This window comes from Trematomus bernacchii, unplaced genomic scaffold (genome assembly GCF_902827165.1).
Source record: "Trematomus bernacchii unplaced genomic scaffold, fTreBer1.1, whole genome shotgun sequence".
NCBI lineage: Eukaryota > Metazoa > Chordata > Actinopteri > Perciformes > Nototheniidae > Trematomus > Trematomus bernacchii.
Window position 1 is genome coordinate 123,925 of NW_022987683.1, and position 16,841 is coordinate 140,765.

At 40.2% G+C, this 16,841-nt stretch overlaps 1 protein-coding gene and 1 long non-coding RNA gene across 2 annotated transcripts in view; both read left to right on the forward strand.

Moving 5' to 3' along the window:
• The first annotated feature begins 10,062 nt into the window (after window positions 1-10,062).
• Window positions 10,063-11,340, forward strand: LOC117487743. Its single transcript, XR_004556433.1, has 3 exons — window positions 10,063-10,138; window positions 11,138-11,213; window positions 11,329-11,340. It is a non-coding gene; the product is annotated as an uncharacterized LOC117487743 (long non-coding RNA).
• Window positions 11,341-14,742: 3,402 nt separating this feature from the next.
• The window catches only part of LOC117487736 (up-regulator of cell proliferation-like), a gene marked incomplete in the record, with an annotated part of 233,858 nt that continues 231,759 nt past the window's right edge, over window positions 14,743-16,841 (forward strand). Inside the window, 1 exon segment of the mRNA XM_034136395.1 lies at window positions 14,743-14,815.

A 16,841-nucleotide genomic window follows, 5' to 3' on the forward strand; every position in this document is an offset into this window, starting at 1 on the left:
TATGTAAGAAAAGGGAGGGAAGAGTCAATTATATTGAGTAAATTATTTTATATTGGGTAATTTATTTCTCAAACCTATGTTTTATGGAAGAGACAAAATATTTCTGATAAACTAATATTTTATCAAAAGGTAAATGGTGAATTAATATGCATTTAGAATCATTGAGAAGGGGTTATATCCACAGGGACAAGCTCACCTTTAACTTACAATAACATTTCTCTGCTATGGACTGATGAGTATATGATTCTTGCATGTTCAATGACTAACTATGTGAAATATCTAACCAATATGTTGAGAAGGTTTCACAGGCAGGTGGCTGACAGGCTCCCTCAGCCTGGAGAGGAGCCCACACACCCTTTTCAGATCGGAGATAATGTGCTAATCAAGTCTCTTGAAAAAGATGTTTTGTCTCCCAGGTGGAAAGGTCCTTTCCAGGTGTTAATAGTGACCAGAACAGCCTTAAAAGTCCAAGGTAGGACAGAGTGGATCCACGCTTCACGATGCCGTCTGTCTCCTCCACCGGTCAGTGGGGAGGGTCAGGGTGTAGGCGTGTGAAGGCGGTCCTCATACTCCTTGTACTGCTATACCTGGCCAAGGAAGCCCTGCTGGACGACGCTGAGGCAATCCCAACGACAGGTGGCGAGGGCTCTCGCCACTCAGAGGGAGAGTATAAGGTGCTCTTATCCAAGGGCACAGACAGGTTGTTTTCGAGCACCACACAAACATTCAGTATGGTGCGAGAGAGAAAAAGAGTGAGAAGAAGGAGGAAAATGGGCCCCGAGAGAAGGCTTCTCTCTCTTCCTGCTCTTTTCAGTGACAAACCCCTTTTCATCCCCAAGAGAGGGTCACAGAATATTTCCTTTGAATGTTCGACTACAAAATGTAACTCCAATGACTGTGTTGTTGTGTTTCCTGTGTTTTTAAGCAAAGGCTTGTGGGCGTGGAACGTCTATCCAGAGACGGGGTACCAGCGGTTCCAGGTCTCACAGCGGATGGTAAGAATAACACTCAACACTGTTGCAAATGTGCCCCCAGAAATGTGGTGTTTCACTAAGGAACAATTAAAGGATGATCCCATGTGTACCACATGGACACCAAATTACAAAGATCCCAGTGCAGGGGTCACTAGATGTTCATTTAGTGAACCAGGTTCAGATGTAATTAAGTCACCAGAGAGTGATGTAGACTCTTCAAAAAATGCCTTAATTACTCCACCTAAACAAACTCAAACCAATTCCGCAATGAGTTTAATGTTAGACTATGCACATGAACGCAAGGTTAGCAACTGTTGGCTGTGCCAGAACATGCCAGAATCCATGTACTCTCCCATGTTCAGCCCAATTCCTTTCACAAAAGCTGACTACAGTTTAGTCACCTGGAGTGATATAGCATCCCGAATTAGCAAGGATGCAGATGATTGTTACACCCCTTCCTACCCCATAGACTTTGCAACCTTTAAAGTACAATGGCTTAATCTCGCTCATTGTTGACACAGTAAATAAAGACTACCTGCCAGACGGTTTCAAACGATTGAGGGTTCTAAAACTTATATATGTGAAGAAATACGTTGAACTAGCTTTTGAATACAGATTCCAATTAGCTCTAGTCCAGACTAATTGCTCAGCCACTTCCACAAGTCCAACATGTTCACCTCAACCGCACACACCATCTTTGTTGGTTGAAGCCATGGTAGCAGTTGTACCCTGGTTTGGCGCCCGAACAGTGAACTCAGTGAAAGTTAAAATACATGACTGTTCACTGCCATTACCCTTAGGTAAATCCCCTACACGTGACTGTTCCGTTTATGTTCCCCCAGTTGTGGTGCATGAGTGGAAGAATGTGTCCATCTGTTTCCAGAGCGTAGGAGGGTTTTCGCCCTCTAACGATGTGGGCCACAGCGACTGTAACACCGTAGTAAAGATCAAGTTAACCAGAACTCCCCTTCCAGAGAGGGTTTACTTGGTTTGTGGGAACAGAGCCTACGGTTGCATGCCTTATGATACTTTTGATGGCACCTGTTATCTAGCCTATCTAATCCCTTTGATCCGTAAAGTAGAGACTGAGGAGATTGCAGCAATATTCCCTGCCCTACACAGAACTCGTAGAACCATCACAACAGGTCAGCAGCTGGCTAGCGCATTTCTGCCCTGGTACGGTATTTATGTTTCCCAGCAGGAAATTATAGCTCTCTCCAAGGTTGTGGAGAAGCACCTTAATGTGTCCAACACAGCCATGTTAGCTGAACACAAAGAACTGCAGGAAGTTAGAACAGTGGCATTACAGAATCGCATGGCACTGGATCTTCTACTAGCAGCACAGGGGGGTACATGCAAGGTGATTGGATCTGAGTGTTGTTCTTTCATCTCTGATGCCACACCTGAGGTCATGGATATGGCTCATGATACTGCTAGGGGAATAAAAGAATTGCACGAAACTCATGGGTTTGCATTTGGGGATTTAACTGGAACATTTGGGTCATGGGGAGGAGGGATTGTAAAATTCATTGTTACCATTTCAGTGTTTATCCTAGGTGTGCTAATCCTGATAATATGCCTAGTCACTGTAGTTAAACTAGTCCTGCGAAAGATTACCAAAGTCGCCCTCCAGGCCCCACAGAGACTAGTGGGGTACACCACCGTTGATGACACCGTGATGATGTACGACGCCGAGCTTCCAGACCCGTGGGTCACTGCCGTGGTTTCCGAACCATGGGTTCCCCCTTACAATGACCAATGAATTAAAATTGATGCTGAGATTAAAGAAAAGATATTTCGACTTTTCCCTTTCAGGTTGTTACACTACACGACAAATATCTGATTTTTCCTTTTCAGATTTTGAACACTGTATTTGATTAAAATGAATGTATTGATTTTTCTAAGACTAAGTGCCTTACTCTTGACTAAAGCGTAATGAAGTAAACATAAAGTAATCCTAAAATTGAGGACACTGCAACTTTGTGGATTACAGATTGATCAAATCACCACTGTGAATGTTATGCCTTAGCTGGATCTCTGATGATCCTAAGTTTGAAATGCTTTTGACTAGTGATTGCCTTAAAGCAAATCTTTAAGCTGTTTCTGGTTTTGATTTTATAGTTTGATAAATGACATTAACTAATGGTTTAAATGATAAAAGATATTAGTTTAAAACAAATATTTTGCTATTATGTATCTGTGTTTTATGTGTGTTCATTATTATGCTTTTGACAAAAGATGCTCCAAACACTGATGAGAGATAATTGTTCCTATTATGATTGGCTGTATCAATCATTGTGATTGAATGTTTCAATCTTATTCTACTTTGTGATGTAATTGAATGTAAGGTGAGACCACACTCGAATCTGAAGATTGATTTAAGTATTGACCAGAATTATTAGACTAATGTTTTAAGGTTATCAAAAATGATAAAAAGAGAGGAACTGTTAAGGAATAATTCTTCTAGATATCTAACCTTTTACTCTGACATATGTTATCTCCTCTAAGGAAAGGCCTTGGTGCCATATGTGTTGTTGTCCCCAGTGTGAGACCGGTCAACTTGACTGGCACGTAGGGTAATTGTTGTGAGAACACTGAAGCATTTCTTTATCGGTGTTTGTGGGCTCTCGGATGTGAAATCCTTGAGGCCATGAGCGTTGGACGCAGATGATTCAGTGTTTAGTCTACTCCTTCAGAGATGTTGATTCTCTGTGAACCTGTTAAAAGGTCTAGCATAGAGAGAGGTTCTTCAGAATTGACGTGGCAACTCTACCGTGTGGTCAGAACCTCTGACTCTTTGATTTGTGATGTGAATCCTCCGGCCGAATACTCTGAATAAACCCATCAGTGTTTGACATCAAAGCTCCAACTCTCACCGTGTCTCCTTCCTGAGTCGGTGACTCCATGCATTACTACACAGAAGTTTCCTCCACAGTATATTATTTCAATAAGGTATATTTTGATGCCAATACTTTTTTTACTTGTACTAGAGTACTATTCTGAATGCAGCACTTGTAACAGGATATATGTGTACTGTAGTAATGCTGCTTTACTGTGCTGCACTTCATCTCATCTTTCCCCCCTTTCTCCCTGAAGCTATTCTATCAATTACAGCAAAACAGCCTGAATACTAAAGCAGTATTTCAGAGACAGTCCCTGAGCAGCTGACTCTGGTAACAAGACTGTAGAAAACATTTCATCTCCTCTCCTCTTTTTTAATCTCGCCGTCCATCGCTGCCCTCTTTGATCTCTGAAGCAGACTGAACTGCCCGTATATAATAAGTGTCTGAGCAGCAGAGCAAGTACTCGCCCTGTGAATTACGTGCTGTGTTCAGGGTCAGGAAAATACAATTCATGACGCAGAAAGAATGATTCACGCTTCCACTAGAAATGAAGATGCCTTTGTGGAACTGACGTCTCGAATACTGGAAAAGTGAGTACGTACAGTAGAAAGACAACAATATAAACCTGGTAGCTTCAATTGGTGACATATCTTGAAGCTTTAACGAGGACTTGATATTAAAGCTAGCCCCTCATGCACACATTTGTTAAAGTTGCTAACTGCTCCCAGCGTGCCAAAAAGGTTCTTAGGATTTTGTTTTCTTTTACATGATACCATCATTATCCGATTTCCTATTGTTTGGTATTGGTTTGACAGTCTGTATTATTGCTAATTATTTTTTATGGTGTTACAGTTGATAGTCATTAAACAGTCAGCAAGCAAAATAATATTTCAGCTAATAGTTCTGATAATACACTCAAATATTTCAGAAACGATAGGGAATCCAAAAAAATGTCCGTGCTAAAAAAAAACAAAGGGGGCGGCCTGTGGGGACTTGGCTTTGAAACTGAAGGGTCTCCAGTTCAAGTCCCCGATCACACCAATGATGGAGTATGGACAAACTGGCAGCCTTGATTTCTTTCCATATGACCATGTGTTTATATTTGTATTTATGTTGATGTAATCAGACCTACTCGTGTATATTTCCTTTCCTGTGCATGTGTGTGTATTGTACTGTGTGAACAATGGAATTTCCCCTTTGGGAGGAATAAAGGGTCCTCTTCTTCAAATACTGCTACTCAAAACTCAAACATATTGTAGAGAAGCCCTTTTTACCCCCCTCTTGTTAGCCAGAGAAACCTTTGGCTTTCCAATGTATATGGACCATACAGAGTTTGAAGAGAGTAGTGCTTCAGCCCCATGGACAGCTCCAGGCAGAGTCACTGAACTAACATAACAGATAGTATTCCACCTCTCCCGTGTTGTCAAAACACCTACAAAAAAAAGACATAGATCCTTTGAAAACCCTCTGTCTTTTTACAGTGAGTTATAGTTTCAAAAATGGGTATACTAAGGGGAATAGCCATAACACACATGAATAGAAGTGTGCATATTGGATCCAAAACTAGTCAAAGAGCATGCAGAAATATTCTAATACACCATTTTTTTTAATGAGGCATGCTTAAAACTAGATGATATTTGGCTAAGCTTGTATGGGATTGTCATGTCTGTACAGATGGAGACCCATAAAGCCCATTTTTCTTGGTCAGTTCATTTTAATTTTGACGCCAACTTCACAGTGCAGCCTGAGCTTTCAGGGTTTGATTACACCTCTAGAATCTATAGCCGCGTTCACACCGGAGTACTTTTCACCGTACTTTTCGCGTTTAATTCCGTTAGTACCCCTTATGTCGCGTTCACACCAAAAAGAGCACTTCATCTCGGGAACTTTTACCCCCATTTTTAGTGCCTGCTGAGAGATGGTACTTTCCTGGGGGAAAAAAGTGCCCCAGTTCTTAAAGGTGAGGTCCTCACCTTTAAATTCATAATGTCAAGTTTATTGTCTATCAACCCTCTATTGATGGTGTTATGAAGAGCTCAATGCTGACTTCAGGTCTTAGACATGGCTGACAGCGTATGTTGTGGGGCCTGGAGCCATTTTCATTACATTACCCTGTTTTTCACGTGGGGAGCGGGACCAACAGTGTTCGAAATGGGGGGGAGCCAGGGGGAGCTTGGCTCCCCTAAAGACGGGGGGAGCTCCCCTGAAGGCCGACTTTGAGATAAATAGGGGGAGCCGCATATTTGTGTCACACAGATTAGAAATGTTGAGTTTCTGTCAATAAAAGTTCTTGAAATAAACAATAGTCATTGTTCATTAGGTTGAGGATTGATAAATACTATTTAGAGTACTTTTAGTGTGTACTTTTTGAGTGATCCTCTGTCAAACTCCCCTCTTGAGTACAATAATGCATGTTTTCTGCTATCTTTGATGAGAGATACAATTATTTTCTGCCATAAATTGTTAATGAGAGTGATACTGTTTGACTCAGTATACTAATTTAACTACACCAACAAATACTTTTTCAGGTATTCTCTTTCAAATTCCCCTCCTTATACAAGAATGCATCTTAAATAAAAATGTGTCATTAGACTTATATTGTTGGACAGAGTATTTTAAGAGGATATGGTAGACATGATATCAGCACTACTTCCAGTCAGTACTCCAGCAGCAGCTTTTACCCCTTGGGAAATCTTCAGAGAATATCCTGCATAGCTGGTCTATCCTTCAGCAAAGTGACACACCCTGTCACTCTTGTTGGCCTCTTATGTTGATGCTGTCTTAACCTTTAACAGCCAGCGCCACCATTTTTACAAAAAAATTGAAAAATACAAGTTGAATAGGACGTTGTGGATCTATTTTCTCTCACCTTGTAATTACACAATCAAATAATCTATAATACGGCTTTGGACTTCACTCACCAAAAAACATTTGTTTTTATGTTTTGCATTTGTACTATTTTGTAGTCAATTTGGACAAATATCTTTCGAACAAAAAATATCCTATGATTGCATATGGTGTGAATATGTATACCCTGCTCACTCAGTATTATTTTAGGTACAATTTATATTTTAAATGTAATGAAAAAGCCAACTCAATAGTGTGTTAAAAATAGACTTTAGGATATTGTAAAACAAAAAACTGCTATATAATGTATTCTTAACCCTCCTTTATCTTCACATTTGCTTTACACCCTTTATCCTTGGTGGTCATTTTGACCCCAGGAGTTTAAAGCTCAAGAAAATGATCATATTCAAAATTGTTACCAAAATGTACGTTTCAAGTACTTTATGTTTCTTAGTTGACTAAATTTCCATTTAAATAAAACACTACCCCCACCTCCCCTTCCACCCACAGCATTATACATCCATCATTCCTATTATGTGACCATTGTAAAATATATAAATCACCATAAAATCTCACTGATTGACGCAACATTTTAAAGGATGATCTTTTTGCTGTTGTTAAAGGATCTATATTATTTCCATGTACAATTTGGGCATTTCAGAAATGTACAGTATATTATCAAGGATAGTAACATGTATTATGTTTTGGGGTCAATATGGAAATATTTCCCTTCCAGTGTCAGCATTCCAAAGGCATGCCGTTGCCTCCCTTTTTTGATTTCTGCAGAGATGGAGTACTCGAGTCCTGGACTCGGACTCGAGTGCCGATTTTCGGGACTCGTGACTCGACTCGGACTCGTGCACTGATTGACGCGACTCGGACTTGGACTCGTGAATTCTCGGTATGCTGACTTGGACTCGGACTCGGACTCGTGCATTTTCACGTACGCTGACTTGGACTCTGACTCGGACTCGTGAATTTTTCCCCCCACGATGACTCGGACTCGACTTGTACATTGACGCTCCGACTTGGACTCGGACTCGAGCAAGTTTTCTATGGAGTCTGATGTCCTCTATCCTGGCGTGTGCACCGGCTGCAAGGCGAGTTCACGTACTGGGCCCCGCTATTCCAGTCTAAAGATGTCTAGAGACACACCCCGCATCGTGCTGTATGCTTTCACACATTCTGCTTCCACATTGGAAAAGAGCAGCGCAAAATGCTCTATGTGGAAACAATATTGAAGAGAAGGCTCCGTAACACATTACTCTAAACATCGAGTTCAGACATAAAGGCTGTCTTGAACACTATCATCAGAGTAACGTGATCTAATCAATAAATAAAGATTCAGCCGATAACACGAAAGCACATGGCTACTTAACATACAGAATGACGTCATTTTGCATGCTAAGTAGCCATGTGCTTTCTGGGGCTAAATCTTCATCAGTAAACCGATTTAACCGGTAAAAGTTCCTTCAAAATAAGAGTCCCGATCTTATTACTATCAAAATAAAAGTGCAAAACGAAAACTTTACCATAGTAAAATATTGGCATACAAATATAATCACTTCTCTAAAAGGTAACTCATTTTAAACATAGTTTATTTATATATAATAATAATAATATTAATATTAGTAATAAGCTTTATATTTGTATAGCACCTATTACAAGAATTGTAGCCAAACTCGTTTCACAGCAGTTCATTAAACAGATTAGTATAACATGACAGGATAAAAGCAATGTAGAGGAGCAGCTAGATTTCAACACATATATCCACGAAGATTAATACATGAAGACTTGTGACTCGGACTTGACTTGGACTCTTCTTAGGTGACTCGGACTCTTCTTAGGTGACTCGGACTTGGACTCGGACTCGAACACAGGTAATGATGACTCGGACTCGGACTCGACTCGGACACTCCTTGGGTGACTCGGACTTGGACTCGGACTCGACTACGACTCTCCCTTGGTGACTCGGACTTGGACTCGGACTCGAAGAGTGGTGACTCGAGAGTGACTTGGACTCGTGAATTGGTGACTTGACTACAACACTGGATTTCTGCACTCCTGCGAAAATGAACAACCCAATGTGGGCTTGTAAGTGGTTCCCACCCAACTCCTAACTGTCCGCATGCATGCACCTCACAATAAACTTGACATTATGTATTTAAAGGTGAGGTCCTCACCTTTAAATTCATAATGTCAAGTTTATTGTCTATCAACCCTCTATTGATGGTGTTATGAAGAGCTCAATGCTGACTTCAGGTCTTAGACATGGCTGACAGCGTATCTTGTGGGGCCTGGAGCCATTTTCATTACATTACCCTGTTTTTCACGTGGGGAGCGGGACCGTGAGTAAGCAAGTTATGATCATGACAACACCCTTTTTCAGTTTCCTTAAATGTTCACCTGTTAATAATGCCATGTCACAGAATTAGGATCATGTTAATTTACTTGCTTTTTTCAGAAGCAAAATAGAGTTTCTTTCCACTTCTTTCAAGACCTTTACAGAAAATGACATTGCAATTCAATTTTTTCATTTGCACACTTAAAAAAACTAGGTAAGATGGTGTTGTGCAAGCCAATTGTTTTGTAATGAAGGAGACAACAATTTCCTTGCTCTGTTGAACATCTGATGTTAATATGTATTTGTTAACATAATCATTCTCAGAAACCCATTTTAATACTGCTGTCAATTCCTTATAACAGATACCTGATAATGGGTGAAAGGCGTTTGGTTGGCTTTGTAAGATATACCCAACAATAAAGTCTGCACACAACAAAAACGAAAGCAGACTAGTACTAAGACACATGGTATTTTATCTTTGTGGGATATTAATAGCAGTACAGTCTATAAGAGTCAAAAAAGGCCACAGGATTATCAAAGACCCCCATCACCCCAGCCACAAACTGTTCTGTCTGCTGCCGTCTGGCAGGCGGTACCGCAGCATCATCAGGACTAAAACCACCAGACTAAGGGACAGTTTCATCCCACAGGCCAAAAGACTATACACCTGAGCTTGCACGATATTTATTTTGATTGTTGTTTTTTATACACATTTTAGTATATTTTAAAAATTCCACTGTTGAGGAACCTGCGATCTAAGTTTTTCATACATTACATAATTACATCGTAGTTTGTTATGATGTTATGACAATAAACCTTTGCATTTTGAGATTAAAGCTCTCTTATTGTTTTCAGAGAGAAGCTGTTTTCACAATCATGACGAAGAGCGGGTTGACTGAAAATAACTATTCAGAAAGGGAGGATACCAAGCAATACGTTTCTTTTTCAAGGAAATAAAATGCAAAGGAACTTCCCAAGGCAGTATAAAAGGAGACACCTCTAAAAGACACTTGCATTGGCAGAGAAGGGCAGGGCTGTGTACTTGCAGAGCTTTATACTACTATACACTGTAGTTAAAAGTTCTGGATAAAAGAACAGATTGAAGTGTTACCATGGTTCATCTATAAAAGGTAGGAAAGCATTTCTTTGTTTTTCATTGGTTCCAATCTTTTAAGACCTGAAATACTTTTTAAATGATGGCCTCACATGGTCTCAAACTGAAGCATAACTCCTCATATTAAATCTGTCTTTGTGGCTCCTGTAGTGGGCTGATTAGATTGGTCTTTAAATGTGGTCTACATTTTAATCTCTCAGGCTGCAGAGTTCACATGGCTGTTTGATCTTTGGTGTTCAGGTGTTGTGTTGAATGGTTTTCAAGTACTGTACTCAAGTATGTATTTGAGGTACCTGTACTTCACTTGAGTATTTCACTTTGTGCTACTATATACTTTACTTCACTTCATTTTGGAGGCAATTTTTAACTTGTTACTCAACAATATGTATTTCACAGTTTTAGTTACTAGCTGCTCTGCAGATGTTGAATAATAATGCAGAATAAAACATAAAGAAGAAGAAGATACACTTTAATAATCCCTAAGCAGAGAGGCTGCCAGGTACCCAGCACCAAGGGAGCAGTTTCGAGGTTAGGTGCCTTGCTCAAGGGCACCTCGGCAGTGGCCTTGGAGGTGAACTAGCACCTCTCCAGCTACCATCTCACTCCATCTTCTTTTCTTTTTGGTCTGATCGGGACGTGAACCGGTGACCCTTCGGTTCCAAGACCAAGTCCCTACAGACTGAGCCACTGCTGCCTCAAACTAATAAACCATCATGTCTTATTATATGATAGGCACCCAGCAGTATATATCAAGATATACAAAATGAACCCAACCTCTACCAAGTGCAACATTGACATTAATTGAAAATGGGCCTTACTGCACAATGATTACTTTCACGTTTTGTACTTGAAGTATCTTTTGATGTCATTACTTTTGTAAATGTACTAGGGTAACATTTTGAATAAAGGACTTTTACTTGTTACAGAGGATTTTTACACTGTAGTAATGGTGCTTTTACTTAAGTAAAAGATCTGAGTACTTCTTACATCTCTGGTTATTTCCTATTACCTTTAGTGGGATGCTGTTTGGATAATCTGGACAGTGTGGGATTGCTGAGGGTGTATCAAAAATGGAGTACACTGATAAGGAGGTAAACCATTAAATGACAATAAAAGTACAAATACATGTCACATAAGCTATTGTTAATATAGTATGACTCGTTCAAAATAGAATGTAAACATACTGTAATGTTCTCAATTACCAAGGAACATAATGAAGAAACAGATCCCTCTCCTGACCCGGGCTGTGAGGAAGGAAAGAACACTCCAGCATCACCACAGTCCGACCGTAAGTGTGACCGTCAATAACTGATTTAATGTTATAAATATATGCGCAGCGATATGTAAAGATACTGAGATGTACTTTTCTTCTCTAATGACAGATGTTCCTCCACCAGGGGAAGTACCTGGGTTTAGACTACAGTTAGATTACTCCTGTGAAACAAACAGCGGCAGTTTGACTGTTGATAACGCCAAAACTGTCACGGTTAAGGCACTGATTCACAGGACTGAGTGTACCATCAGATTCACAAGGATTTCAGACAATGGAAATCAAAGAGAAGCAACCTCGCTATCTGTCTGCACAGGTAAATCTGAAAATGTAATCAATGCCACCTGTTTCTGGATCTTTTGGATACATATATATGGCTTTTTTGTGGCCTTTACTTGGGAGTCAAACAGCACTTTAAAATGCTGACAAACATTGATGGAACATGAATTTTTTAAGTTTTAGTGAAACCTTTCTGTTTTCCCCCACAGAGCCCAGCACTCCTGTGCAGAACAAAGTCCATCAGGTCAGCAGGGAGTCAGAGTCTCTGCATTCGGACCCACCTGCTGTTGAAGTGGAGCGTAACAATGCAACGTGGTGCATTGAGGTTGAAACTGTGCAAGAGAAAGCCAATGGACCATTAAGCAAGCTAACGGTACCATCTGCCCCCAAAGGTAAGTCAAATATAATCATTATTGCATGGTTGATGAAGTCCTTATAAAGAGTCAAAACAAATAAAAACAAAAGAGGCAAAACTCAAATAAAGTGATGATCAAACTAAGTTTTTCTTTCTTTTCGACCAAAAACAAAAAACTGGCCTACATAGTGGCCCCTATCGTAATGGGCATCTTTAATAACAATAAACATAGAATTGAAATCTACATTCTAGTTGTGACAGAGGGTTGTTCAGTTATTTTGGCCTTACTCTGAGACTGGCACCAGAGAGATAACTTTGCTAACTGGTCTTTCCAGCATGTTTGTTTCTGTCATACAAATAATCAGACTATTTCTTGCAAAAGTGGTAGGTACATTAGAACCTTTTGCAAGAAACAAAAACTGTCTCTGACAATGACCCTTCAGAGTGTAAGACTGCCAAGACAATTGCAGATGACATCAATGCAGAATTGTTCCTTGAATACAAGAAAGATCTCCTTGCAGAAGACAGAAAGCTGATTGCCCAGTTTTGTGTAGTTAAAGCTATCTGGCATTTCAAGTTATTCCTTTGTCCCCTGTATGAGTCCTTGGTGAAGCTAGAGATCCTCCTGACCATGGGACACGGGCCCTTTAGATCAGTGGTTCTCAAACTTTTCAATAATGTACCCCCTTTGAAAAAGAAATTCAGCCAAGTACCCCCTGATCAGCGCAAAAACTATTTGTTAGGGAAAAAATGCCAATATAAAGAGGTACAGTACAGCGCTGCACAATCAGTGTCTGATTTATTAAAACAACAACCTTGTAACTGAGAAACACTTATGCTACATTTCAAATATTTACAATTCATTACTAAATTCATGGCAAACCAATTTTAACATCATGCAATAACACTAAGACGACATTAGTTGCATTGAACTGATCTTTTTAATAAGTTGTACTTACAATTTAGTGAGAAACATGGGCTTGTGCTTCACTGAGGATCTTTGTCATTCTGACAGGGAGGCAAACTGCAGTTATTACACTTCGCGTTTTGAAATATGTGTAACTCTATTAATATAAAACCCACACTGCTCAAACTTTGTTACTTTTCCTAAAATTGGTAAATGTATTTATGTTGGGGCGTGGGGAATGAAGAGAAAAAAATATATGAGCATTTTATGAGCATGGGATTTTGACCCCTCATATAAACATATGCATAATGCTGCACTATACTTTGCGGCCACACCCCGTTGCCAAGCAACGCTTATTGTTTAGGTGTCCTTTGATAAGCAGGCAGTCATATCATTAACTAGAACTAGCTAGATCTGATGGATTTGGACATAAACGCGAGTGAAGTATAACCGGACGCGAGAGAGAGATCAGAGATCAGCTGCTGATGACGGAGAACACGCAGCTCTACCGGATCACAGCTCCGCCGCTGTGATGGACCGTTGAGCGGAGTAATACACACTAAGAGTTAGACCTAACACACTTAGCTAGTTTATCTACTCTGGAACTAGCTAAACTAGTTATAAATATATGTATTCTTTACTGTTGGGTCACTTATTACAGGTTCAGCGAGCTGAAGCATCCGTCTATGCATGAGACGGATACTGACGGGCTGTCAGGAGAGAGGAAAAGAGAGCACCCCGTTTATTTTTCCCATTTTATTATCCAGTATTACTGTAAACTTTTGAATAAAGTAGTTAATCTACTATTAGTAGTTTGTATAAATGCATTACTTTTTTTTCTTTTTTTCATTAACATAAAATACATCTCACAGTACTCCAACGTACCCCTAGGGGTCCGCGTACCGCCATTTGAGAACCACTGCTTTAGATTGCACAAACTAGCCTGGACCATAGATTGGCCAGTTGTCCATTAGTGACCTCCTTAAGTCTTTGTAGGGTGCTTGCTGACCCAGAGGTCAAAGTTCTCTGTGAGAATGTTAAAATATAGGGGGGCCCCCCAACGTTTTTTTTATAATACACAGTCTGAGACTCCAATAGTTGCGGGTTACCATGAAAAACACAGCAGAAAGATCCAGAAGGATGATGACAGAGGAGAGCGATGCGGATGCTGCTCTAACAGTGTGACGTTCTTAATTGACAGGGAGGAGGACGATCTCAGTTGAGTGCAACCAGCAACTGATCAACATCTCAACAAGTCAATACTTTGTGTTCTGCTTCTCACAACCACAGAACAAGCTTCAGTTCAACATCATCAAGACACTAAAAGAAACATTGTCTTAATAAAACTGCTTCATTCAGATTGTAGCTTCACAAAATATAGTCAAAGCAGAAATGAAATATTCTGTTAATCTGAGTGTAAATGTGAGTCTGTTTGCCTGATATGTCTGTTAGAAGCTTTGTGAAGAATACAACAATGAACTTTCAGTTATTGTTTTAAAAAGAATATAATTTCTTTCACATGTCCAACAACAAATCCAAACTTGGACTGCTCGAGACGGGACAGTCCGTCCCTCTTTTACAGCCTGTCAGTGTCCCTCTCTATGCAAAGTGAACTTCCTCACACTTTAAAATGCTGACAAAAATTGATGGAACATGTATTTTTTAAGTTTTAGTGAAGCCTTTAGTTTCTTTCCCACAGAGCCCAGCACTCCTGTGCAGAACAAAGTCGATCAGGTCAGCAGGGAGTCAGAGTCTCTGCATTCTGACCCAGCTGCTGGTGAAGTGGAGAGTAACAATGATAAGCGTTGCAGTGAGGTTGAAACTGTCCAAGAGAAAGCTGATGGAACATCTAGCAAGCCAACTGTACCATCTGCCCCCAAAGGTAAGTCAAATATAATCATTATTGCATTGTTTACGATAAAAACTTAAGAGGCAAAACTCAAATAAAATGATGCGCAAACTAAGATTTATTTGTCTTTCTGTTAAATGATAACGTTAAATAATCTGACAAAGACCCTTCAGAGTGTGAGACTGACAACGTTTTTTTTTTCGAGACTGTGTCTCTCAGGGCTTCTTAACATTTATGAAACTATTAATGTGTAGCACCAGATTAATGGGAAGAATCTCAGCTAACTGAAGATACGAACCATTTTTACCAAAACAAAACACAAGTCTCATAAGAAGCTTCTAAATTACCCCTGAGCGAAACAATTCTAACGCACTGCGGCACAGAACTCAAGATAAAGATACCCTTATTACTTATCGTAACTGCACATACAATATATCCGATTAAAGCTGAGACTCCACAGATTATATAGGTATAGTATCATCACTGAGCGATCCGAACTCTTGACAGGGGAAGCAAACACAGACATCACAACACACAAAGGTAAGTCAAATATAATCATTATTGCATTGTTTACGATAAAAACTAAAGAGGCAAAACTAAAAAAAAATGATGCGCAAACTAAGATTTATTTGTCTTTCTGTTAAATGATAACGTTAAATAATTGAGCGGTTGAGAACTCTGCCACATAAGCCCATATCTGTGTTTCTCAATAAGCTGGTGTTGGGTAATTGTAGTCTTTTATTTTCTATAAATAGACAATATTATTTTGAAATTTTGAACCAAACAAAATTCTGGCCTACATAGCGGCACTTATTAGGCGCATTCACACCGCAGTACTTTTCCCACAAAGGTTCATGAGAACTCTTTAGTTCTCATGAACTAAGTACAGATCGCGTTCACACCGGAATAAGTCCCTGGGGGAGGATTAGGCAAATGAAGCCGCTGACTTCACTTCTTCTTCTTCTGCCTTGGGTTTACTGGCAGGCCGCAAACAACTTCACGGCGTATACTGCCACCCGAAGTCCCCGGCCGGAAGTCACCGGAGTTGGGGACTGGCTTCAGTAGAAGCTGCTGGGACTCCCAGCAGCTTCTACTGAAGCCTTCCGAGTAAATCGCCAGAACGCCGACACCTCCTCATCTCCACCGCTCCCATGTTTTCTTTTGTGTTGCCATAAGTTTGTCTTTCTGCGTTTGTGCGCTGGGCTAATGCTAATGCTAATAATGCTAATGCGAGGATAATAAAATGGCGGCTTCACAAAACCTTTTGGGAGTTTTACGGGGCGTGGTTTGCAACCCGCCCAGCCAATGAGACATAGGAACCTTTTTCTCCCACGAAAGTACCTGCTCTCTAGCAGGGACGGAAAAGGGGGTAAAAAAGGTTCTCATGAACTCATTTTAGTTTCTGCTCTTTTTGGTGTGAACGCGACATTTCGGAACTATATCGGAACTAAAGTGGGAAAAGTACTGCGGTGTGAACGTGGCTATTGTAACAAAAAGGAGCCAGATATAAAAGGTTCAGCCTTTGAAATCTATATTCTAGTTGTGACAGAGGGTTGATCAGTTATTTTGCCTTATTTTGAGACTGGCACCAGAGAGATAACTTTGCTCACTGGTCTTTCCAGCAGGTTTGTTTCTGTCGTAGAAATAATCAGACAATTTCTTGCAAAAGTTTTAGATAAATTGGGACCTTTTGCAAGAAACAAAGTCTGTCATAAAAATAATCCGACCTCTTGATCTAGGTGGTGTCTCCAGAGCTTTTGCCATTAACCAGGATCCATGAGGTGCATTTGAGTTTATGATCAATACACATATGTCCAGGTATATAGTTTCTTTGAATGCAATTCCATTCCGGTCTTTCTTGCAAAAGTCGTAGATTCATCTGGTCTAGAACTCCGTTATGCATTGCACTTGCTGCCAATGGTGTTTTGGCTGTGTATATTGCCGATGGATTTAACCTGGGGGCAGCATTGGTTTGACCTTGAGCAAGTGGTCGGGTGATAGAGGTTCAAAGTCATTTGGAACATTTGGCACTGTAGTTATGTGTGTCGGCTGTTGATAA